Source organism: Polyodon spathula, chromosome 10 (genome assembly GCF_017654505.1).
Source record: "Polyodon spathula isolate WHYD16114869_AA chromosome 10, ASM1765450v1, whole genome shotgun sequence".
Classification (NCBI taxonomy): domain Eukaryota; kingdom Metazoa; phylum Chordata; class Actinopteri; order Acipenseriformes; family Polyodontidae; genus Polyodon; species Polyodon spathula.
The window spans coordinates 23,966,004-23,990,513 of NC_054543.1; the positions used below are offsets into that span (position 1 = coordinate 23,966,004).

At 37.1% G+C, this 24,510-nt stretch overlaps 1 protein-coding gene across 1 annotated transcript in view; it reads left to right on the forward strand.

Annotated features, from left to right (window-relative positions):
• The first annotated feature begins 2,952 nt into the window (after positions 1-2,952).
• LOC121322011 (SH3 domain-binding protein 4-A-like) overlaps positions 2,953-24,510 on the forward strand; it is a 65,590-nt gene continuing 44,032 nt past the window's right edge. The window contains exon 1 of the mRNA XM_041261440.1: positions 2,953-3,047. The gene's annotated coding sequence lies outside the window, so the exon portion shown is untranslated. The remainder of the gene's footprint in view (positions 3,048-24,510) is intronic.

A 24,510-nucleotide genomic window follows, 5' to 3' on the forward strand; every position in this document is an offset into this window, starting at 1 on the left:
TTAACCCTAGGAATGAAGTGTCAGGCCAAGCAGTCCAGGGTACTCTGTTTCCGTTACTTAGTGCCCTCACAGGTCAGGAGGGAGATTTACCACCCCTATAACAATTTGGCTAAAAATGTTCGAAAGTGTGATTCGGCTAATTGCACTTTGTGGCAGTGAAGTGCGAGTTCCAGTTACAGACCAGGAGTACACAAAATGGGACAAACACCCCACAGAAACCCTGTTTTGCAAAAATACTAAAATTTCAAAGAAAAACACCAACTAATGCATGCACGGCTGAATTAGGCCATTGCCCATTGCTTATTAGCATCCAAAAAAGAGCATTAAAATATTGGGTTGATCTAAAACATATCTAAGTCCTGAAAAGCACTCTCTGCTGCTGAAGCTCACTTCACTGAGCCACACTGACAACAGTCAGCTTCAGGACAGCATTACTAAAACAATTCCAATACACCAAATTATAAAACACCTCAAACAATCCTATTTGGACCATTGGGATAAAAACACTAAAACACAAAACAGACAGTAGTTCTATCAGGCCCTAAACAGAAAATACACCCTGGCAGAACACCTGGGCACTGTCAGAGACACTTAACAGGCAGATTCTGACCAAATACAAACTCTGTGACCACAGCTTTGCCATTGAAACAGACTGACACAGTCCTGGCTGGCCAGAGAGAACAGGTTGTGCTCTCACTATGAAAGGGGAGAGGTCAAGACAAAGATGCACTTCTTAATACACTGCAATAAATAAACACACAAGGGACATTTTCTTTCCTAAATTCTGCAGTTCTGTACCAGAATTCCCAAACATGCCTGACACAGACTGTCTGTCTTGCTGGGGGAGGACATACACAAAGCTATACTGGCTGGCCAGTATGTAGAGACCAGTCACAGCCTGAGGGACACACAGTGAACACGTCACACCACAATCCCATCACAGGGCTGAAATTGAGAGTGAGGGAGAGAGGAATGGAGGGGGAGGGAGGACAGATGGAAGAGAGGGATGTTGAAGGATAAGGAGAGATGGAAATGTTTTATTAAAAGTTTAATGTTGTATAGTCATGCCAATAAAGCACATTTAAATTGAATTGAGAGAGGAACTTAGTTGACAGGTGCAGCTGTGTTCAAAATGCATACAATCCCAACGTATTATAAGGGCCTTCAATAGAAGGCTCAACAGGCCATTCCATAGAACAAGGCTTCAGATTCCACTCCCAATACAAATTCCCTGAAGCAGGCATTAATGATTCTGCGTCATTGTGGCGGAGCGTCCCACCCCTTTGTTTACTATTGTTTTGATTTATGTATTAATGTGACGGCGAAAGCCGTCCGCTATTATTATGTATTGTTTGGCCAGATGAGCGAGACACCGTCCACCACGTTATTGTTTTTATTTTTAAAAACCTTGTGAGGATGCTTGGATGATCAGCTACTGATTATTTAACTAGCTGACAGTCACGCATCCATATTTAATCTCGTGCAGACTACGGCTGAGGGGGAATAAGGTAATTTAATTAATAGCTAGTTAACCCCTCAACCAAAATAAAAGCCGGCAGCTGTCTGCACACAAGGTGGAGTGTAAGAGGAGAGATGCGAGTCTGTGTAAGAGGAATATAACAATTTCTAGCGTGGTGGTTTATACACCAGCACAATACTTGTTTTGTTGCTATTTGTTATTTTTTTATTTGTTTGGCCAACACTTTTTGTTTTGTGTGTCTTTTGTTTGTTCAAGTCTTTTGCTTTATTAGTTAATAAAGTACTAAGCGCCGAAGTGCCTCAGGTTCACCGCCATTATGTGTTTTGGTTTCTGTGTTCTTCCTGGTCTGACTTTGTGACCAGGATGACTGTAGTGATAGTCATCCATATCTTCATAATATGAAAATCTGTCAGCTGCCCTGCAGAGTTTTCAAACCTGTATGTGATCAGTTAACTGTAAAACATTTACTGTTATACAAACTTCTCAGTTGGAAGCTCAAAACAGTGGTACTGTCAATACTCAACGCATGCTTGGAGTTAATTGTCAATCTTTTTAGCAGGCAACCTACGCTTACATTAGCATACAGATAGCTTTAAAAGAATTGCTGGATTTTGCAGGTGTTATTGTTGCACAGTATAAACTAAAACATCCAAACAAGAAAATGTAAACAGCATGTGCTCCTCACATACAGATCACACATAGCAACATGAAAGGCACAGCCAGGGATGCTAAATCAAGAAAGCCTATGTAATAGCCCTTATAAAAGTTTACCAAAGTAAAAGCACAGCAAAAATCAAAGAAAATGTTCCTAACTCCAATAAGCGGTAAGAAAATGGAGCGGGGCAGGCCTGAGGCATAGAGACTGAACTGCTCACTCCCTCATCCCTAAGTGAAAGACTGCTCCCTCTAGACCAGGACAGGATTGAGGTATGGAGACTGAACTGCTCACTCCCTCATCCCTAAGTGAAAGACTTCTCCCTCTAGACCAGGGCAGGATTGAGGTATGGAGACTGAACTGCTCACTCACTCATCCCTAAGTGAAATAGTGCTCCCTCTAGACCAGGGCAGGACAGGCTTGTGTGCTTGCGTGTGAAATTAGTTAGGGCGTGTAAACAAACTGGATCGTCAACAGGGCCTGGTTTTTATTGTGCAGTACACAACAAGCTTAACAATGGAAGGAAAAACACCCACAGGAAACATTTTAATGCAACACTAAAACGGTTGAACACAGCAAAAACGAATGTGTATTTGTTTTTTTAAATAATACAATGCACTCTCCTTAACAAGTTGCAAAGAGGAAGAAATAGCAAACATCACGGAAGGTCTGCACATAAATGTACAGATTCTATAAGCCCGTGTCACTCTTAGACTGCACAATTTGCTGGAATGCTGAAAGTTTAATCTGAACAGCTGGGTTGAGTGACAGCGGCGGGGCTGCGGGCTCCAGTCCCTCCCTCACATGATGACATCACCAACCTCAGCTATCACCAGCACAGTGAAAACTGACAAAGGAATAGTACCTACTGTGGAATATCTAGTGTAAACGAGTTCATCCACATTTTCACGGGTAAGTCACACGATGTCTTAAGTGTGCAGTTTGCTGTTGAACTGTCTGTGCGCCGAGTGGTACCTGAAGCTCGGTTTTAATACATTTGTGTGCTGCCATGGTTCTATATGAAGGTTCCTTTTGCTACACAGTACACACTAGCGCTGTAAACTGGATACTAGCAGTGTTTTAGGTTTAATGGACAGGAACAGTTTCTGGTTAGTTTTCAACCTGTTCGCATTTAATAATATACTATATTTCGAGAAAGTCTGTTGCTGTAGCTAGCTTTGTTTTTTTTTTTTTTTTTTTTTTGTATATTTTTTTCAATATCTTTTGCAGTGCATTACTGTTCTTTTAGTAAAGCTCATTTTTATTTTCATTTTAAAACAAGTTCAAAAGAGTTTGACTTCAAAGGAAAACGAAAACAAAATGTGTTGACTCATAACTGCTGTTAGTACATTCCATTCATTTTTTGAGTCGGTCAGACCGCTCCGTTTTATATATGCTCTACAGAAAGTAACAAATAACACAGTATTGGTTTCTGACGGAAATGTTTTTCCAAGAGTTACTTTAGAGGACGGATGGCGATTATTCATTCCCGTTATGATCGATAGAACATTCCAATCCCTCGCTTATTTATCTTGTTGACCCGTTTTTGTAAATCCATTGGTGTTGACCTGCATTCATTAGAAAGCTATGTTGCCATTAAACTTTTTTTTTGCGCTAAAACTCACGCGTAACAAATAAATAAACAAAAAAGCTTGACAACTGTAATTGAAACAGTCGAAATTGGGTTAAATTCATGTGCGCGAGCAAAAAATAAATAAAAATAAATAAATGAAAATACGTTCAATAGAGGTGGATAAAGTGTGTCCTGTACGATAAATGATGCGCATAAATACAATGGAAATACTTTCCGAGCTAATTTTATGAGCTAGCGCATACTTTTCAATCATACGGAAAAGTACAAAGCAGTATGTTAGCATAACATTATTCAACAGGTTATTGGAGCACCACTGAAAACTTTTGGCCACAGATGTATTGCCCCCCCCCCCCCCCCCCCCCATAATTATCAAAAGTGTGTGTGTGTGTGTGTGTGTTGGATATATATATATCATATATATATATATATATATATATATATATATTATATATACGTCCGCGTCGTCACTGCCTGACACTACAAAATACTGACCTCAGTAGGACATAATATCATGTCCGTCAGTATAACGTACATTGAATTATAATATAAAATAAACATGCCTCTGATGACATTACTGAAGCACTGATTTAAGCCACACAATTTCTGTACTGGATCATTATTTTGTTCATTTTCAAAACTGAATATGGGTGCACTTATTTTTTGCATTAAAGCCTCCAGATATTTTTTAGGTTAAAAAAAAAAAAAAAAAAAAAAAAAAACGGTGGTAAATAGACACTTTGGTCAGTGCTTTCATCACACATTCTGCAAACAAAGGATGGATTTAACGCGGATTTCAGAGTTTAGCTGAAAAGACAATTTCTCTTTCTGGCAACAGTTTATGCACTACGGTGTTGTAAATACCTGTTTTTGGTACCTGTTGTAAATATTAAGCTTTTGCTAAAGTGTAATGTAGGCAAGGCAGAGATAATTCTGTGCGTCTTTTTGGTCCAAGTTTACAAATGCCGTCATACACCTGGCTCAGGTGTTTTCTTTCGCTTTTCTTACAAACATATTCTACTACAGACATGTTTTAATGGTTACATCATTTCTTGGCATGATCTCTGGCCACTGTATATTTTAATTACGCCCCTGGACCAGTAAAAAAAAAAAAAAAAAAAAAAAATTAACTTTCCCAAGCAGGATTGAAGTGTCTTTTAGGTTTTGGTGCAGCTATCTCCAGAGGGCATCCGATACTGGACTATCAGTAGTAGTAGTTTTACCATTATTATTGTTATTATAATTACTAAAATTACATGAGGGAAACAGTACAACTTAAAATATGAACAGTTGTACAATGATCATTTTTTTAATCTGGAGGCTGTGTGTGCGTGTGTATATATATATAAAAATTATGGACCGTTGCCGTAATGCCCAGGCAGCTGGCGAAGTGCCCAGCTGAGGAGGGCAGATGCTGAATTAGCTTAGAATTTTGTGTCATTTCTGCATCTGCCCTGGCTGGTCAATTGCCCACAGCCACCCAGGTGAAGAAAGATTTTTAACAGAATCAGTATAATACAAATAGATTGAATTACATTTATTGCCTTAGTTTAAGTGCAAAAGCGCACTGCCACAAAGCCACCTGTTGCAATGTTTATTTAAATACCTTAAATACTTTGACAACGCTATAGCAACAGAACTGAACAAAATATCAGTGAGGGTTTATTTTGACCATGGGTTAGATATAGAGGTTAGAGTAAGTGGGGGCGGGGCAGTGGAACAAGTCCAGAATAAAATGCAACAGTATTTAAATTTTACTGAGGTGTCGTGGGCTAATCGACGAAACACCGAGGATGGAAGGTGCCCACTTGAAGACCCCAGAGATGTACCCTACTTAGCTAAATCCAGATGGTTGTCATGCTGATGCACTGGGGAGACTGCACTGTGGTTGATCCCCGGAGCCAGCATCACAGCCGTTGTGTGCGCTGATGCTCTGGGGAGGCAAAATAAGCTGATCCCTGGAGCCAGCATTACACTTCAGCCATGAACACCAGGCAGAAGGATATCTACATCATCAGATGGAAGGAAAAGCAAATGGATGGAGATGCAGATAGATCATATTAGATTATTGTAAAGCTATGTCTTAGTTGGTGCTTATATTGGTGAGAGCCGAGTTCAAATCGGCAGGAAGTTTTGACATCTATTCTACTCTCATGTAATGGAAATTAAATTTCTGAGCAGAATTGTGTTGTTTGAATGAGAGATCATTCAATATCAGTAAGAGACCAATAATCACAGTTAAGTTTAAACATGTAAAAGCCACCCAGTTAAATAGTTACCTGAAACTCAAGAACACGGTGCCAAAACTAATTTCAGACCAAAATTAATCAATCATTAACAGCATAAAGTTTGTACTTATTTAGAAATATGAGCGACAGTTCGACGCAGAATAAAACATTTTCTTATAAAAAGTAAAGTTTTTGTTCTGTAGAAAATATTTTTTACACATTCAAACAATATTATAACATGTCTAACATTAGGTGACATCAGACAATTGGACATTTGCCTCTGAATTTCATTAAAATAAATATAAACGATTCAGTCAGTCTAATGATTAAATAAAGTTATTTGACTGATGAACTATTATTGAGAACTGAAATAGATACCCAGAGGATGAACACTGCTGTGTGTGTATATATATATATTATATATATATATATAGATACACACACACACATATAGATACACACACACACACGCAGTTGTAGTCAAAAGTTTACATACCCCAAAGGAAATTGTTCCAGTTTATTCAAATTCTGAGGACTACTTAAACTCATACCAGAGAGTCTCAATCGGATATAGATCGGGACTGACTAGGCCATTCTAGAATCTTGATTTTATTCTTCTTTTTCTTCCAGACCGAGGGTGCATTGTGACAGTACCACAAGTCTTGTACTTTTTGATAATAGAAACAATAGTTGTAATTGAGATACTCAAATGCTTGGAAATCTTCTCCAGCTTTGACAATACATAATTTCTTGCCCAAGGTCAACTTTTTCTTTTTCCCCCCATGTTGACTTATGGGTAATGACATTGCATGAGCAATCATCCTATGCCTAGCCCTTTTATACGGTCTAAGAATGTCCACCTACAATCCAGCATAGTCTAAAATTTCTAGCACCTTGTAGATTCTGTTTTTCGAGAAATTTCAAGACATTATAAATTTCCATTGGAATATGTGAACTTTTGACTACAACACACACACACATATTATCTCTCTATCGATATACACACACACACACACACACACACACAGACATACACACAGTGCCTTTAGAAAGTCTACACCCCCTTTCAAAGTTTTCACCTTTTGTTGCATTAAAATGCATTAAATTTAAAATAGCCTGGAATTAAAATGCATTCTAGAAATTTGTGCATTTCAAAGCAAAGACGCAACCATGAGCACCAAGGCGCTTTCAAAAGAACTCAGGGACAAAGTTGTTGCAAGACACAGATCAGGGGATGAGTATAAAAAAATATCAAAGGCCTTGACTATCCCTTGGAGCACGGTCAAGATGATAATTAAGAAGTGGAAGGTGTATGGCACCACCAAGACCCTGCCTAGATCAGACCGTCCCTCCAAATTGGATGACCGAGCAAGATGGAGACTGATCAGAGAGGCTACCAAGAGGCCAATAGCAACTTTGCAAGAGCTACAGGCTCTTATGGCCAAGACTGGTCAAAAGTAGGAAGAAGGAAGCCAGTACTCAAGAAAGCCCACCTTGAATCCCATTTGAAGTATGAAAAAAAAAAAAAAAAAAAAAACACTCTGGTGATTCTGTAGCCATGTGGCAAAAAATGCTGTGGTCTGACGAAAATAAATGGAACTTTTTAGCCTAAATGCAAAGCATTATGTTTGGTGCTTTCCCAACACAGCACATCACCCAAAAGAACACCATCACTACTCTAAGGCATGATGGTGGCAGCATCATGTTATGGGGATGTTTTTCATCGGCAGGGACTGGGGCACTTGACAGGATAGAAGGAAAAATGAATGGAGCAAAGCACAGAGAAGTCCTTGAGGAAAACCTGCTGCCCTATGCAAGAAATCTGAAACTAGGATGGAAGTTCACCTTTCAGCATGACAATGACCCAAAGCATACAGCCAATGCTACACTGGAGTGGCTAAGGAACAAAAAGGTAAATGTCCTTGAGTGTCACAGTGACAGCCCTGGCCTAAATCCAATCGAAAATTTGTGGCATGACTAGAAGATTGCTGTCTATCAACGATCACCAAGGAACTTGACAGATCTTGAACAGTTTTGTAAAGAAGAATCGTCAAATATTGTGCAAAGTTGGTAGAGATCTATCCCAACAGACTCACAGTTGTAATTGCTGCCAAAGGTGCTTCAACCAAGTATTAACTCAGTGGGGTGGAGACTTATATTATGGTCTTTCAATATATAATTTTTTTTCTCAATAAAAACTTTTTTTTCCCCTTAACAGTGGAGTATGGTGTGTAGATAATTTAATAAAATCCTCATTTAAATGCTTGAAAATCTGAGGCACTGACACAACAAAATGTGAGAAGTTCAAGGGGGTGTAGACTTTCTATAAGCACTGTGCACTATATATATATATATATATATATATATATATATATATATATATATATATATATATATATATATATATTATATATATACACACACACACACACAGTACCAGTCAAAAGTTTGAGTACACTTGCTGGAAACTAGGTTTTTTTTCAATTGACAATGTCTTACGTCGTGTACATTTCTGTAAATAATTGAAAATTAAAACACATGTTACAATATACAAAACAAAACAGAGTATCAAAGCAATGTTCAAAAAAATTTGTAATGGTCACTAAATCTTGGATTCCTCAAAATAGCCACCCTTTGCCTTAATAGCCTCACAAACACAAGGCATTCGGTTAACAAGTTTCAGCAGGAAATCACCAGACATGTCTTCCCAGCTCTTCTGCAGCAATTCCCAGAGATGCAGGGCACTTGTGAGTAGCTTTGCTTTGACTCTTCCGTCCAGTTTGTCCCATACAAGTTCTATGGGATTGAGGTCTGGAGACTGGGCAGGTCAGGTCATTAGATTGAGTTGTCCTTCACTTTCCTTCTTCACCAATCTTGCACAATTTTGAGGTGTGTTTCAGGTCATTGTCTTGCTGAAGAATGAAGGACTGCCCAACTAGCCATAATCCTGATGGAATGGCATACCTCTGAAGTATGCTATGATAGCCATGCTGGTTGAGCTTGCCATGGACTTGGTAAAGGTCACCAACTCTGTCACCAGCAAAGCAACCCCAGACTATGACACTGCCTCCTCCATGCTTGACAGTGGGAACCACACATGCAGAACTCATGCGTTCACCCACTCTGCATCTTACAAATACTCTGCGGTTGGACCCAAATATTTCAAATTTTGACTCATCGGTCCATAAGACCAACTTCCAAAACGTCCAGTTTCTGTGTTTTTTGGCCCAGGCAAGTCTCTTCCTCTTATTCTGCACTCTTAACAATGGTTTCTTTGCAGCAATTCTTCCAGTTGGCCAGCTTCATACAATCTCCTCTGAACAGTTGATGTTGAAACATCTGTACTTCTAGTAGCATTTAGCCGAGCTTGTATTTCAGGGGCAGTTAATCACCGGTTTCGCAGACTTGTGACTCTAATGAACTTGTTCTCAGATTCTGAGATCACCCTTGACCTGCCTGACCTTGTTCGGTCCTCATTAGTGCCAGTTTCTTCAGATGGTTTAATGTTCTTGGCCACAGCAGTTACAGACACTTGCAAAGTTCTTGCGATTTGTCTTAAAGATTGACCTTCATTTCTTAAAGAAATTACAGACTTTTTTCTTTGCTTAACTGAACATATTTTGTCATTTTCTGCTCCCTTACATTCAGGAATGACAAACTTGTGCCTATGCTACCTATTTACAGCAATCATGGACCCTCACCTGTTAACAATAATTGGTGACAAAAGTTTAGTTAGGTAACATGCTATTTAACTCAGAGAACATCTAACAAAGACAATTTTATACTTGGGCCAGTGATCTAACACCGTGTTATACACATTTCAAACTTTTTACTGAGTTGGGCTTCAGACTGAAATCCCCTTGCTTTGGGTGAACATTTCATTGAAATTGACAAGATTTACATTTTCATTTAAAAATTAAATTTTTGAATGCAATTCACTTAGGATTATCAGATTATATAAGTACATGTATCATAGTGAAATATTAAGTGGTTATAGACAAGTTTATACAGTTAAAAGCATAGACAATAATGAAAAAAACCTGTTTTAAAGCAGGTGTACTCAAACTTTTGACTGGTACTGTATAATATATGAAAATAAACCAATTTCCAATTTCAGTTAATTCCTGAAACACTAGTTCCATCTTGATACATTTGCAATTCAGCAACACGTTATATAACCAGAATGCTCAACGAGGTTGGTTATTCGCTAGAGATTATACGCTAGGCTAGTGAGCGAATAGAAAACAAATGATGGAAATGCATCAAACAAATGTTTGCCATAACCATTTAAGCTTGTAACATCATTACATACAGCTGTTAGTTCGCTAGAATCCAGTTTAATGGAAACCTGTTTTTGTATGATAAGATTCCTGTATATTTTTGTGTGAAGTTTTACAAAAAATCAAATAACCCGGTGTGAGAAGGCAGTCACGCTTGAAGGTTTCGCCCAGTCATATAGTGAAATGAGTAAATAAAAACCTTTGTAAATGTAACGAATTTAAAGAAACTATAAAACAATTACGGTAAAACATTGGCAGTGTCGGTTATTTAAATGCAACGAGGCGCTGTTTGAATTGGTGTTCAAATTATGGGTAGTTTGTTTCGTACACACTGTATTTAAAACAACAATGCTATGCACACCCCTGCTCCTTAGGTTAAAACAATGCATGCTGTCCTCCTCTTCCTGTTAAGACTTCCTTTAATAGTGTACAATGCTTGTGGGACACCCAGCAGTTCCCAGTTGGACTATAAAAAGGTTTACAAAACCAGTAAGGAACAAGTAGGGCCTATTCGCTTTGAAGTGAAATGTGCTATTTATAAGCATAGCTTAGTGCAGTAAACTTGGAGACACTGATTGAACGTCTTCTTTGATACCTAGTGTCTTAACCGATTACACATGTTGCCTTTGTAATTAGAGCATGGCATAATTTAAGAGAAATTGAAAATAGTAGACAATGCACTTTGATTCCAAAAATATACTTGCAACATTAATTTGTTTTTCTTCTTGAGCTGAGGTTGTATTGTAATGTGTGTGTAGAAAGAAGGAGGTGGTACTACATCAGTCTTGGCAAGCTGCTAAACATTAACAACTAATTTGTTCAATGTACCACAAATGGCCCTATTGTTTCTCAGCAAAGAGTGTGTGATGACAGTGGAACTTGCTATGACTGAGGTGCCTGGCAGGCAGCAATGAACCAGTTCTTTCTTTACAAGCAAACCTGTGGTTCTGTTTACAGAACTTGCATTGTTGCTTCAGCCAAGTACACATTTAATAAAATATTTCAGTACCGTATGAATTATTTACAATAACACTTTAGGTTCTATGTGTCTTCACTATCAGAAGTTAAGTTTATCACAATTCAAAGGGATGATGCAAGAATATAAAATGTAATCCTGGAGAAAGCGATTCTTCCCCACGCTGTCACCTTGTAAGGGCCACAATTTTAAACCATTACATTTTGTAGCCTTGTTAAATATTAGCCTTCATTTGTAAGCAGAAGGCACAAGCTGTTGACCCAGAAAAAGGGTCTTCTGTTTTCTCAGTCATGCCGACACATCAGACGTGCTCCTAAGTGCTGGTGTGTCATGGTATATTTGTACTTCCTGGGAATAACAAGACAGCTATGCATGCCTTTTACGGAAAATGCTTTCATCACAAGGTGCAGCAGCAATCCAGAGGACTCCTCACCAGTTGGCATAGTAATGGAGCTCTAAGCTTTTAAGCTCTAACAGTTTATAAGAACATCACCAATGAGGAGACTGAAGCATTTAAAAGGATGGTTCCACCAACCAAGGGCATGGAGACTGAACTGCTCACCCCACTAAGAGAAAGGGTGCTCCCTGATCTAGAGGTTTGAGGCATGGAAACAGATTATTTTTCTCCCCTGAGAGAAAGGGTGCTCCCTACAGTCTAGAGCAGGCTCTAGGCTTGGGGACTGAGATGCTTCCTATTATCCCTGTTCCCTTGATAAATAGAGAGTTGGTATCTGTATGAGCACTTCAAAAGTAATCACATAAAATGCAATTACTAAAAAGTCATAATAAAAATAATAAAAAAGGTTAAGTATAATTGGGCACAATGAGCTGAAATAAATACTCATTCAGATTGGTAGTTAATAAATACACTCTGATTGAGATTTCTTGGCTGGAACAGTCCAATTAAAGTAGTTTACATTAGGGAGCGCTGCCAAAACCAGGAAGTACGATACGCCTTACTATTCTAGTGGGACTTACAGTACTTCACAGAAATGGCCTCACAATGAAATACAGGGTGATTAGAAAGTAAGTTTATGTGGTGCATTGATGTGGTAAACATACTGTCTAATCCCCCTGTGCAAGGATATAGGGTCCAATAGGCAGCTTGGTTCATATTACCAGTGAATTCCAAATAGAATAAAAGTAGGTTACTTGTTTCAGATGTCCCCATCTTCCTCATGTTCCTCATAGCCTCTGGGGTGTAAAAGCAAAATAATCTTTAAGAAAACAATAAGCAAGTATATAATATCTTCCTCTGTAAGGCTGGTGAACAGCATTGTTAAGACTGTTTCCTACAATTCAAATAACACCAACATTTGGAAAGTGTGCTTTTTAAACTCTGCTTTGCTGAAACAGTGCGCTCATTTTAGTTGACAAATGTTCTAATTTAATAAATGGAACCATTTAAGCACAGTAACTTCTCAGTGCAATGGTTTACAGATAGTGATAAAGACTATACAGTTATCTTCAGGTGTGAAGTGGACATTTAAAGAAACGAGTGTTGTTTGCATATCCCCAATATATATATATATATATATATATATATATATATATATATATATATATATATATATATATATATATATATATATATATCCTGCAACTCACAGGTTATTGTCCCCTTAATACTTTATAGTGCTTGCACACACTTTTAATAAACAAACACAAAATAACAGCTAACTCTGTTTTGGAGCTCTGACTATACTATATAGTATATATACTGGCAGAAACATTTCTGCACTGTCTTCTTTGGTGTAAGATAGAATGACAGGACCACAGAAATGAAATAAAACAGTACAGTGTCTGTATTTATTTGTACCAAACAAAACAAACCTAAACAATATATATCTCTGTTAAGAGATCTGACTTCACTCTCTATCATATACACTGGGTAGCTAAGCTACTTACCAGTTTTAAACCTGTTCCTCCATTTTTCTTTTTGTCTTTTCCTTACCTTCTCCTTTCTCCACAAAGTCTAACCACAACCACCATAAGCCTCCCCCAGCTCAACCCTGAACAATGGAGATCACTTCCTTTTATTGTCAACCAGTCCAGCCACTTACAAAACTAACACCTCTTAAACACCTGCAGCTGTGCTGGTTTACATTTCAATTAAACCTTATGTACTCCTGGCCCTTGTAGTTTCTTTGGTGGCTGCCATTTTTGTAGGCTCTATTAACTGCAACTCCCACATTGTCTCTTGGGAGATGTAGTCTTTCCCAGCTCAATCCGGCACTTTCCAGTGCCGCGGTCCCGTATACCGGTCCAGCATATTTACCATTCGTGACCAGCCCACGTCTATGGTCACAAAATATATATATATATATATATATTATATATGGTAAGCAGTGGTTCTATATAATATATATATCATATATATATATATATATATAATATATATAGTAATTATATATGGGTATATATTTGGCATCTTAATGGGTGTTTGCATATTGGCATTGTTTTCATTTGCATATCCCATGCAAATATAAACAGGAACTTAAACATCAAGAAGAGAGTTTTAGGTCAACTCTCCTAATCAATTACCACTATTGCTTAACAAGACAAATCTTTCAACTATTTTGTTACGTGTAAGTTAGCAAAATATTTGCATCCATAACTTTGTAAGGTAAAACTATGTTAAGTAGACATTGGTGTCAGCATTAACTCTGTCTGCTGTTTACAGTCTGGTTCAGTACTACATTTTATACAGCAAGTGTTGATAGCATTCAATATAGTCAATATATTTTTCATATTTGGTGAAGGATTGAGAGATTATTATGAATAATATATATATATATATATATATATATATATATATATATATATATATATATATATATATATATATCCGTTAAAAGTACAAAATTTCAAGTGTTTAATAGTTTAACACGTACAAATCGATGGATTGTGATTGTAGTAAAGACTAAGTTCGCTTCTGTTATTTAGTAAAATATAAAATTATATTTAATATAGCATATATATTTATATATATATTAGATATATATTATAGAATATTTTATATATGATCTATATATAATATATAATTCTATAATGATATATATTTACCTATAGTACGATCGAACCTTATTCGACTATGCTAGCTGTGGAAAAAGCTGATCTTCTATTGGTTACAAAGAAACCCAGAAATGGCTGGTAGAGAGCCTCTGGTAATGCACAGGCAAATCTTTTAAATTTAAGGTGATATTTATGTTTGTTTTTTTTATAAATAAGCAAATAACTGATATTGCTTTCTTAATACATGAACCTGGCATTTTAAATGGTGCAATCTAGTAGTTCCAAAAAAAAAACAACACCATAGTCACTAAGGTATTAGCAGATTAGAAAAAATTGTGTGCTGTAATTTGTAATACTTCACTGTTAATGTACTTGTTGGGATGTTAAAAAAAATAAATAAATAAATAAATAAAGTAGTTTACTGTTCAGAAGCATTTCATGACACACTTTCCCAGCAAAAAATGTAATGCTTTTTTTTTCTTTTTGATTATTTTGTGTTGCTAACCTGGTTTGCTATTTACCATATTTACATGTTTTTTTTTAGATTTAAATGCTATTAAAATAAAATGCTTTATTTTACTAGATTGAACAGAAGCGATGTTAGTTATTTACTGGACATGCACAATCCATCGATTTGTGAAACTATTAAAACATGAAAATTGACAAATATGTTTATAATGATAGAAATGAAATGCAACAAAATACAACACCTGTACACCTGGAGTTGGGTTCAACTTATAGAGAAAGTAGGGAAAAAAAAAACAGGCAAAAGCTATTTTAATATTTGAATAACTCCTTGCTTATTATAGTTGTACTTTTAGTATGTTACTTAAATTTACTAGCAAATGTGTTCCCAACTGCACTGAAAGGAACATTTCCTTACAGTATGTTTTAAATTTGTTGAGGTGAGGTAGGGTCACTGTAGGGTTGCCATCTGGCCCCACAGTTCCTGAACACTTTGGGACGGGACAGGGTTTTTAATTTGCCCTTAAACTGAAAGCAATAAACACGTGAATTGAGCACTAAGCACTTGCTTAATTTATACTGCTTCATAATTATCCGAATCATTGTGATAATACAAATCTTACAAAATAAGAAAAGCATCTTGAGTAAACATGTGTGTAGGTTTATTCAATATATTTATTTTTATTTTGTACAAAATTATATTTCAGTTCTCAATATTTAAAAGATGCTATTTATATCCTATTACTCAGTAATATACAGCCCTAATTTACATTGACTCTCCCAATTAAATAACACCACTGATCCAGTGTTCACACTGTCTGGTGTCAGGAACAGTGAACAGCTGCTCAGTATTAATGATTTCAGTGGGAGAAGGTGATATACTATTAGAAACTATAAAGAAACTTTAAAATATATATTTTTAAAACTATTAATAAAATAAATAAATATTGATGATGTACTTATTTATTTATTTCATTTGTTAAAAGCTATTATTATATTGTCATGCTGCCTCAAGATTATTAATTACCAGAATCAATTTAGCAAAGGTTTAGGGCTGAATTCACATGTTGATTTCCCTCAGTTTAAAGGAGAGATGAGATAAAGGGGCATTCAGAACAGAAAATAGGAGGCACTTTTTTACACAGAGAATTGTGAGGGTCTGGAACCAACTCCCCTGTAATGTTGTTGAAGCTGACACCCTGGGATCCTTCAAGAAGCTGCTTGATGAGATTCTGGGATCAATAAGCTACTAACAATGAAACTAGCAAGATGGGCCGAATGGCCTCCTCTCTTTTGTAAAGATGCTTATGTTCTTACTACTCTTAACCCTGTCTTTCACCTCTGGAGGCCTGGGGTCAGATCAGGAGGATAAGGTGGCACAGACAGACAGACAGCAGGTTAATTCACTAGCCACGCCTGCCTTTCACCTCTGGAGGCTTGATTACCAGTCTGAGTGAGGAGGGGTCTATGTGGCACAGACAGGCAGACAGACAGCAGGCTAATTCACCAGCTTATCTTGCCATTTGCCTCTGGATGCTTTGATTCTTGTCTCGGAGGCTAGGTGGTGCAAACAGCAGGCTAATTCTTTGGTCTCTCATTCATGTCTTCATCTCTGGAGTGGTTAGGTCTTAACCTATAACTAAGTAGGCATCACTTTTGGCTTTCTTATCATAGGATTTACTGTAAAACTTCAAATAATCGCCCGTCTCCAATACTCGCCGGGTCTACTTGGAAATATGATCAATACACGCTGGGTCTCTTTTAAATGCTAGGTTATGAATAATAATATAATACGCGTCATACTGAATGTTCCAGCCAACACACACACATGGCTGTACAACAAGTTTACCAATTTGTTTTTCAACAGCAATAAAGAGACCCTGAGGCTCAGGATGAATGATAAGAAAACTGAATTTAATTTTTTTTAAAGGTACATGTAGTGCATAGTTTTGTTTTTTTATGATATTATTCATTTTAAACCCAGTTGAAGCTTTTTTCAACATGCTGAAAGTAAAATACAACCTTGTTTTCTGATATTAACAGTGTTACCTTTCAGTGTATTTCTACACATTTTAGTTTTTTCAGTATTTCATGCATTTGAGTCTTGCAATGAGTATTCATATTTTGCTTTTTTTTCCAGCATTCTTATTTATCAATGCACACATTATAAAAACAAATTCGTTTTAGTTTTGTGATAAAACTGGTACTTGTATTGATTTAATCTTTAAACAGTTTGAAGCATTTTTTAGTGTGTTGTGGGCCAACATGAACTTATTTTTCGTATTAACAGTATTTCATGCAGTTTTTTTGCAATGAAGATCGTTGCTGGTTAATTTTTCATTGATTGTCCATGCTTACCAATGAACAATAAATATGTGTGTGGCAGAGCAAAGCTCTGCCCTTTAAATTGGCAGGGATGGGGTTAACTTCCCCTACCTGCCTGGGTTTATTATGTTCAGGTGGCTGGGGTTGATTAGTTGATTAGGTTGATTAACGATCAATCAGCGCCCAGCCACCTGATATAAAAGGAGGCCTCTGCTTCTCATTTGGGGGAGAGGGAGCTGAGGAAGCAGGTTGGGGTTTTTGGTTGTTTGGAAAGCTTGAATCCAGTGAAGGCATTGCCCAGCCTGGAGATTGTTATTTTTGTAAATTTTGCTTTTTGTCTTTCTTTGTGTTTAAATTGTTTTGTTTTGGCCCTTGTGCCCTTTCATTTTGTGTTTATTTATAATAAAATAGTTATTTTTTTGAACTGCAGTCTGTCTCTGGGCCTCTATCCACTCGCCAGCCTGCCACAATGTGTTAATAAAGATGATACTTATTGCTTTTGTTCATTTTAAAACCATGTTTGTTTTTTTTATTGTGCTGCAAGCCTATAATACACGCTTGTTTTGTGATATTTACAGGGCTGTCTTTAGTGGATTTTACTGTTTTTATTATTATTACAATGCAAACTGTTACAATTATCCACTGACACAACATTTTAATGATGTTGCTGGAATGTTATAATTTACTAATGATGTTTCTATAAGGTTGTGTGCAGACAGCTTTTTCATGATATCATCTGAATTATTTGCAGATGTTAGTGATCTTACATAATAAACGCCAAGTCTCAAATAGTCACCCGTCTCCAATAGGTGCCGGTGCTCCTGACAAATATTGTAAATAAATGCCGGGGCGCAACAAAATGTTTGCTAAGAAAAGGGGGTTGCATGTAAAAAGTCTGCACACCACTGTTGTACAGGACAGAATTTAACATTGTTTTTCTATGAAGAAATACATATCCTTCCAGTACAACTGAACATCTTGGGAGCTGTTTGTTGTAGAATCACTGCCATCCTGCCTGCCCATACTGACCATACATCTTGTTGACACTCACATTAAGGAGGCAGTGTGTTTCTGGGCTTGTAAACAGAAGGTCAAATCCCACCTCTGCCACTGACTGATTCACTGTGTAACCCTGAGCAAGTCACTTAACCTCCTTATGCTCCATCCTGTGGATGAGATGTTAAATCAATGTCCTGTTGTAAGTGACTCTGCATATAATGCACAGTTCACAGTCTACCTCTGTAAAGTGCTTAGTGATGATGGTCCACTATAAAAGGTGCTATTTAAAAATAAATATTATTATATTATTATTATTATAGGTCATATGTTTCTATTTTTTCTCTTTCTTACTCGGTGTGTAAAATGCAGTCACTTTCTTTTGTTGAGATACAATACAGAGCGTCTCAAATTGTTTATGTAAGTTTTAGAAAACTGTGCACTTGTTAGTCATCTCAGCTGTTGCCTTGCAATTGTCTGTTCAGTATGTGTCATGCTCTGTCTACAATGCAATTGCCAAAAGGAAGTTCACAGAGATGTTATTTCTCTATGGACCTGCTGTGTCTGCAGCACATTGAAACATTACAAAACAGCTTACTGTTAATGTCTTCTGTGCTCTACAAACATCTGCCATCACACTGTAAACAGGGCAGCCAGGACCACACTGATATGACATGACAAGTCTGCAAGGCTACATAATACTGAGACATAATACTGTTCCTTGTGAATCAGTAGGAATTCATGATGTCTTGGATACAGATGGTCTACAGTATCTGTCTGTCAGTGTCTGTTAGGTCTTATTTTCCACCATTGGGAATGACAGCGACAGGGAAATGAAGATTTATATATTATGGAATAATGTACATTGGGATGTCTTATATAAAATAGTCAGTCATTTGAGGGATATCACATTTACACAAGTGTGTGTGTAGCAGAAGCTATAGATGGATAAGGTTTCTGCTTATTTTGCCCATTCAGTGTTTTTGCTGCAATTTATTTTCAGTCATGTACAGGGTAAGTTATCAAATGGAGTTTGAGTCTGACTTTCACTCACAGGTTTCACTCTCACAAAAGCACCACAGAATTTGACACAATTTGTCAGTCTCTGCTTGAGAGAGGCACAGGACAGAATGGGAGGGAGGCAGTGGTGTTTAGTCAGGACTGGGGCTCCCTCTCCACCTCCCTGTCTCTCTGCTGTGAGAATACCTGTATTCTGCAGGTACTGAATACTTCATATAATATTATTAAACTGCAGATATACAAGGGTTCTAAGTGGGTTACACCGCAATAATCAATAAACTGACACCGCTACAAGCTGGCCATTGAAATATGAGAAATATATGTTTGGAATAGTTTAATTAAAAAATACTGTAACAAAATGATACAGGTGAAGCATAGTGTGTGCTTCTTTTTACATAGTAAGATGTGAGGCCTAGAACAAAATAATGGCATATATATTACGTAAGATTTAGAGACTCAAAGTAATACACTGTGCCCGACTGTAGTCCCTCTCTCTTCATATGCATCAATTTTATATATAAACTAAAAATAATCTGATTTCAGCAGGCTGAAAGATCAGGGAATGTTGGCCTCTGCCTGCAGTTTTCAGATCTTAAATCCAATTTTAGATCAAAAAGGGGGTGGGGGCAGCATCCTTTTAATCACAATGAAGCCACTATAAAGAACTCTAATCTGGCTGGAGTTCCCCGTCAGCCAGGCATTTCCTTTCCACTTTTGTCAGCAACTTCCTGTTTTGGGGTCGGGCCCCCCAGCTTCGATAAACACAGGCAGCAAGAGGGGAATTCAGCAATACAGTACAGTAGCCCCCTGCTCTTCCACTGGTTTCCTGTGAGACATTCTGTTACTCCATCACCATGGCATTAAAGAATTGCTTTAATCATCCAAACTATGAAGGACAGATTTTTTATTTGGTTTGAACCTGTTTTCTGTGTGGTGGGTCACAGTCTAAATCCTTGCTTGAGAAGTATAAACCTTCTGTTTATTACCCTGGTTTGGCGGTTTTACTCTGATTACAGTACATTGTATAAGCTGCCATGCTTACAGAGATTTATGTGAGAAGCTTACAGCAGTCCTACTGCACAGAATTCCCCTCAATCAAGTATGTTTGTAAAAGAATGTTTGGAGCACACAATGCAGTATCTTTTAAACCCTCAATTTTGTGACTATGGGTATTTTGCATATAAATGAATTGTATGTGGAGCAAGTAGAGTTGAAAGCTCACTGTCACGTGATTTGAATGGAACAAGGAAGTTCTTCAGTGTTGGTATTTGGGATTCTTCAAACAAGCTCGAAGCAGCTGAGATCCAGGTGGATTTGAAGAGTCTGGTGGAAAATAAAAATTTACATTTTGTCAACATTTTGTTTAGTTGCTGAACGGTAATCTTTTAGATATAGATTCAACATTTTGTCTACAAGCATAATGACTGTCAATCAGTTGAATGTGAGTTCAAACGGTAGAAGGTTAGTGCAGTCTACCATTCCAGGTTGGGACTTGAAATCGGTATGAAGTCACCCTCCTGCCACCTGTTTTTTTATGATACTTGCCAGTCCTGAGTAATAAATGAAACCCATTGTACTGTACAGGAGAAGGGACCCGCTGTCGCCACTAATTAAATTGGGTACAGCATTTTTAATCTGCAAAATCCCTCTGAATTTTGAAAGACTATTCAAATATGAACATTCTTACATGTAAAGTTCCATTTACATGAGTCAACCTGAGACCTCACATCCTTATACCATGGTCAATAGTTTCCATCTGTCATGTTCACAGCACTGTCAGTCCCTCCTCTTTTCAAAGGAACACCTTTCTCCCAGCCACAAGTCACTTATATCACAATGCACAAGCCACGATACGATTCGTATCACGATACACAAGCCACGATACTAAAAATTCGCTTCTGCTTGACGGACTGGAAAATATTTCAGATCTATACACAGATTCAGTTGAAAATCAATGATATTTATATATTATTTACCACTAAGTAGTATAACACTTGTTTGAGTGTAAAGACAAACCAATATGTCAGCTAGAGTTTCTGGGATTTCAGATTTAAATTAATTAACAAATTCTAACTATCAAGTTTTTCAGCATTAAGCTGTGATATCTAATCAATAACAATTTCAGTATTTTTTAAAAGTACATCAGCATTTTTGCTTGCATCATACTTAACTTTAACTCAATAGATTATTATTATTACATTCAAATATAATATAATAATAATAAAATAATAATAATAATAATAATAATAATAATAATAATAATATATTATATATTATTATTATTATTATTAAAATAGTAGTTCAAGAAAGGCGTTGTTTTTTCAGTTAAGGATATTCCCTAGGAGGGCCTATTACTGTCCGAAAGCTTGTGTGTGTGTGTGTGTGTGTGTGTGTGTGTGTGTGTGTGTGTGTGTCTATATATATATATATATATATATATATATATATATATATATATATATATATATATATAGACACACACACACACACACACACACAGGGATGATGCTTATCAACTTTGGAGTTAATCGAATATAAACCATTTTTCAACTGAAGTGGTTTTAAATTTAAGAAGAAAATGTAGGTCTGCCGACCATCTTGTTTTACAAAAGAACACAATTTTTCGATGTTTGAATTGCATTGTCCCCAGGATGATGCCTACCAAGTTCAGAGTTAGTTGTTTATACGGTTTTGAAACAGAAGATGTTTTGGGCATATTTCAGTGAATTTGCTGGCAGCAACTTTGATATTAAAATGTATCGCTGCAACTTATGCTTGGCAATTTGAAGCAGGTTTGGTTGTTGATGACATATGCAATATTGCAAATCAATTGGTTGACTGGTTCCCAAGAAGATAATTTTGGCCTACACTACTGTTACAAGCCTATAAACATTTTTATAATTGGGCAAAATTTATTTTACACCATGTGTAAGAGGTTTGATTTATCCAGAAAAATAATTAATCTTCCTCAGTAAAAGTCAATTAAAAAGAGTTTATTCAGGAATCAAATATGCAAACAGGAACAAAGCAAATCAAATGTGATACATTAGTGATCTCAAACACAGGCCTCAGTTGATGGTGTTCTGAGCTGGCATCAGTGTAGATGTTATTTACTTCTGAACCAAGCTGAGCTTTCATGGCATCGAAGATGTTGGCTTTTTTCTGAGCCGGCATGGCACAGAGGTGTTACTTTCTGAGCTGGCATCAATGTAGATGTTATTGAGCTGAGCCCAGAAATTACTTCGAACAGCACAGATATACAACTAGCTTACATAATTTCCTTGATGAACTTTGGTCTTATCTCCCTAGCATGATGCGCGTATGAGACGAAGCACATTAAAAGTTAACATTTGCGTTTCTTCTTCACTTTACCAATGTCAGCAGAAACTGAGTTAACAAGAAGCTACAGTGACTGTCAAAATTATTAACCCCCCCCCTAGACTTTTCCACATTTTATTGTGTTACACAATGGAATCAAAATGGATTTAAGTTGGAGTTTTTGCCTGATCAACACAAAAAAGTCCATAATGTCAAAGTGAAAAATAAAATCTACAAATTGTTCTAAATTACTTACAAATATAAAAGAAAATAATTGAATAAGTATTCATTCCCTTTTTTATGACACACCTAAATAAACTGTGGTGCAACCAATTGTCTTTACAAGTCACATAATTAGTAGAATAGAGTCCACCTGTGTGCAATTAAGGTGTTTCACATGGTTTCAGGTTAAATACACCTGTCTCTGGGATGTCCCATAGTTGGTTAGTACATAAACAACCAACCTAACAAAAACCTAACAAAAACTACATCATGAAGACGAAGGAACATTCAAAGCAAATCCGGAATAAGGTTCTTCAAAAGCACCAGTCAGGGGTAGGATACAAGAACATATCCAAAGCATTGAATATCCCCTGGAGCACAGTAAAGTCCATTATTAAGAAATGTCTAGAATATGGCACAACTGTGAATCTGTCTAGAACAGGCCGTCCTCAAAAACTGAGTATCCGGGCGAGAAGGGCACTAGTCAGGGAGGCCACCAGGAGGCCTATGGCAACTCTAAAGGAGTTACAGTCTTCCACCGCTGAGCTGGGAGACACTGTACATATGGCAACAAAGCCTGGGTGCTTCACAAAACTGGCCTTTGTGGGTGAGTGGCAAAAAGAAAGCTATTGTTGAAAAAAAACTCATCATATCTCGACTAGAGTTTGCCAGAAGGCATGTGGGAGACTCTGACACCTAGTGGAAGGAGATTCTATGGTCTGATGAGACCAAAATAGAGCTTTTTGGCCTCAACGCTAAGTGCTATTTTTGGCGCAAGCCTGACACTGTACATCATCCTGAGAACACCATCCCTACCGTGAAGCATGGTGGTGGCAGCATCATGCTATGGGGATGCTTCTCTGTGTCAGGACCTGGAAAGCTCGTGAAGATAGATGGCAAAATGGATGCAGCAAAGTACAGAGAAATCATGGAGGAAAACCTTCTGAAGTCTGCAAGAGACCTGGGACTTGGGAGAAGATTCATCTTCCAGCAGGACAAATACCCAAAACATACAACCAAAGCCACACTGGAGTGGCTTAAAAACAAAAAAGTTAATGTCCAGGAGTGACCAGGTCAAAGCCCGGCCCTCAATCAAATTGAGAATTTGTGGAAAGAGTTGTTAATTGCTGTTCACCAAAGGTCCCCATCCAACTTGATAGAGCTTGTGCAATTTTGCAAAGAAGAATGGGCAAAAATTGTAGTGTCCAGATGTGCAAAGCTGGTAGAGACTTATCCAAATAGACTCATTGCTGTAATTGCTGCCAAAGGTGCCTCTACCAAATATTGACTCAAGGGGGTGAATGCTTCTGTAATCAATTATTTTCTGTTTTGTATTTGTAATTAATTTAGAACAATTTGTAGATTTTATTTTTCACTTTGACATTATGGACTTTTTTGTGTTGATCAGTGGCGAAACTCCTAAATAAATCCATTTTTATTCCATGTTGTAACACAATAAAAACACAAACACCATTTTTGAAAAAGTTGTATTGATACATGGATGATGCTTGTCAGGTTTTGAGTTAATCAACTAAACCGTGTTCAACTGAAGCAGTTTTAAATTTAAGAATGAAATGTAGGTCAGGCTGCCATTTTATTTTATGAAAGAACACTATTTTGCCATATTTGAATTCCATTTTCCATACGATAACGGAACTAGTTGGTTAAACAGGTTGCAAACAGAAGCAGTTTGGATACGTTTTGACGAATTTGGTGGCAGCCATCTTGGTAGTAAAATGTATCACTTTGCAAACTTGAAGTGAGTTTGGTTGCTCATGACAAATGTGAAGTTTCAGATTAATCGGTTCACTAGTTCCCAAGAAAAATATTTTGAATGGTTTTTCCAAAAAATGCATCAGAGCGCCTTCTTGGTTGACGCAGGAGCGCAATTATTTTTTTTTTTTTTGCGTCTGAACTGTAATCTACACAGGTTGATACC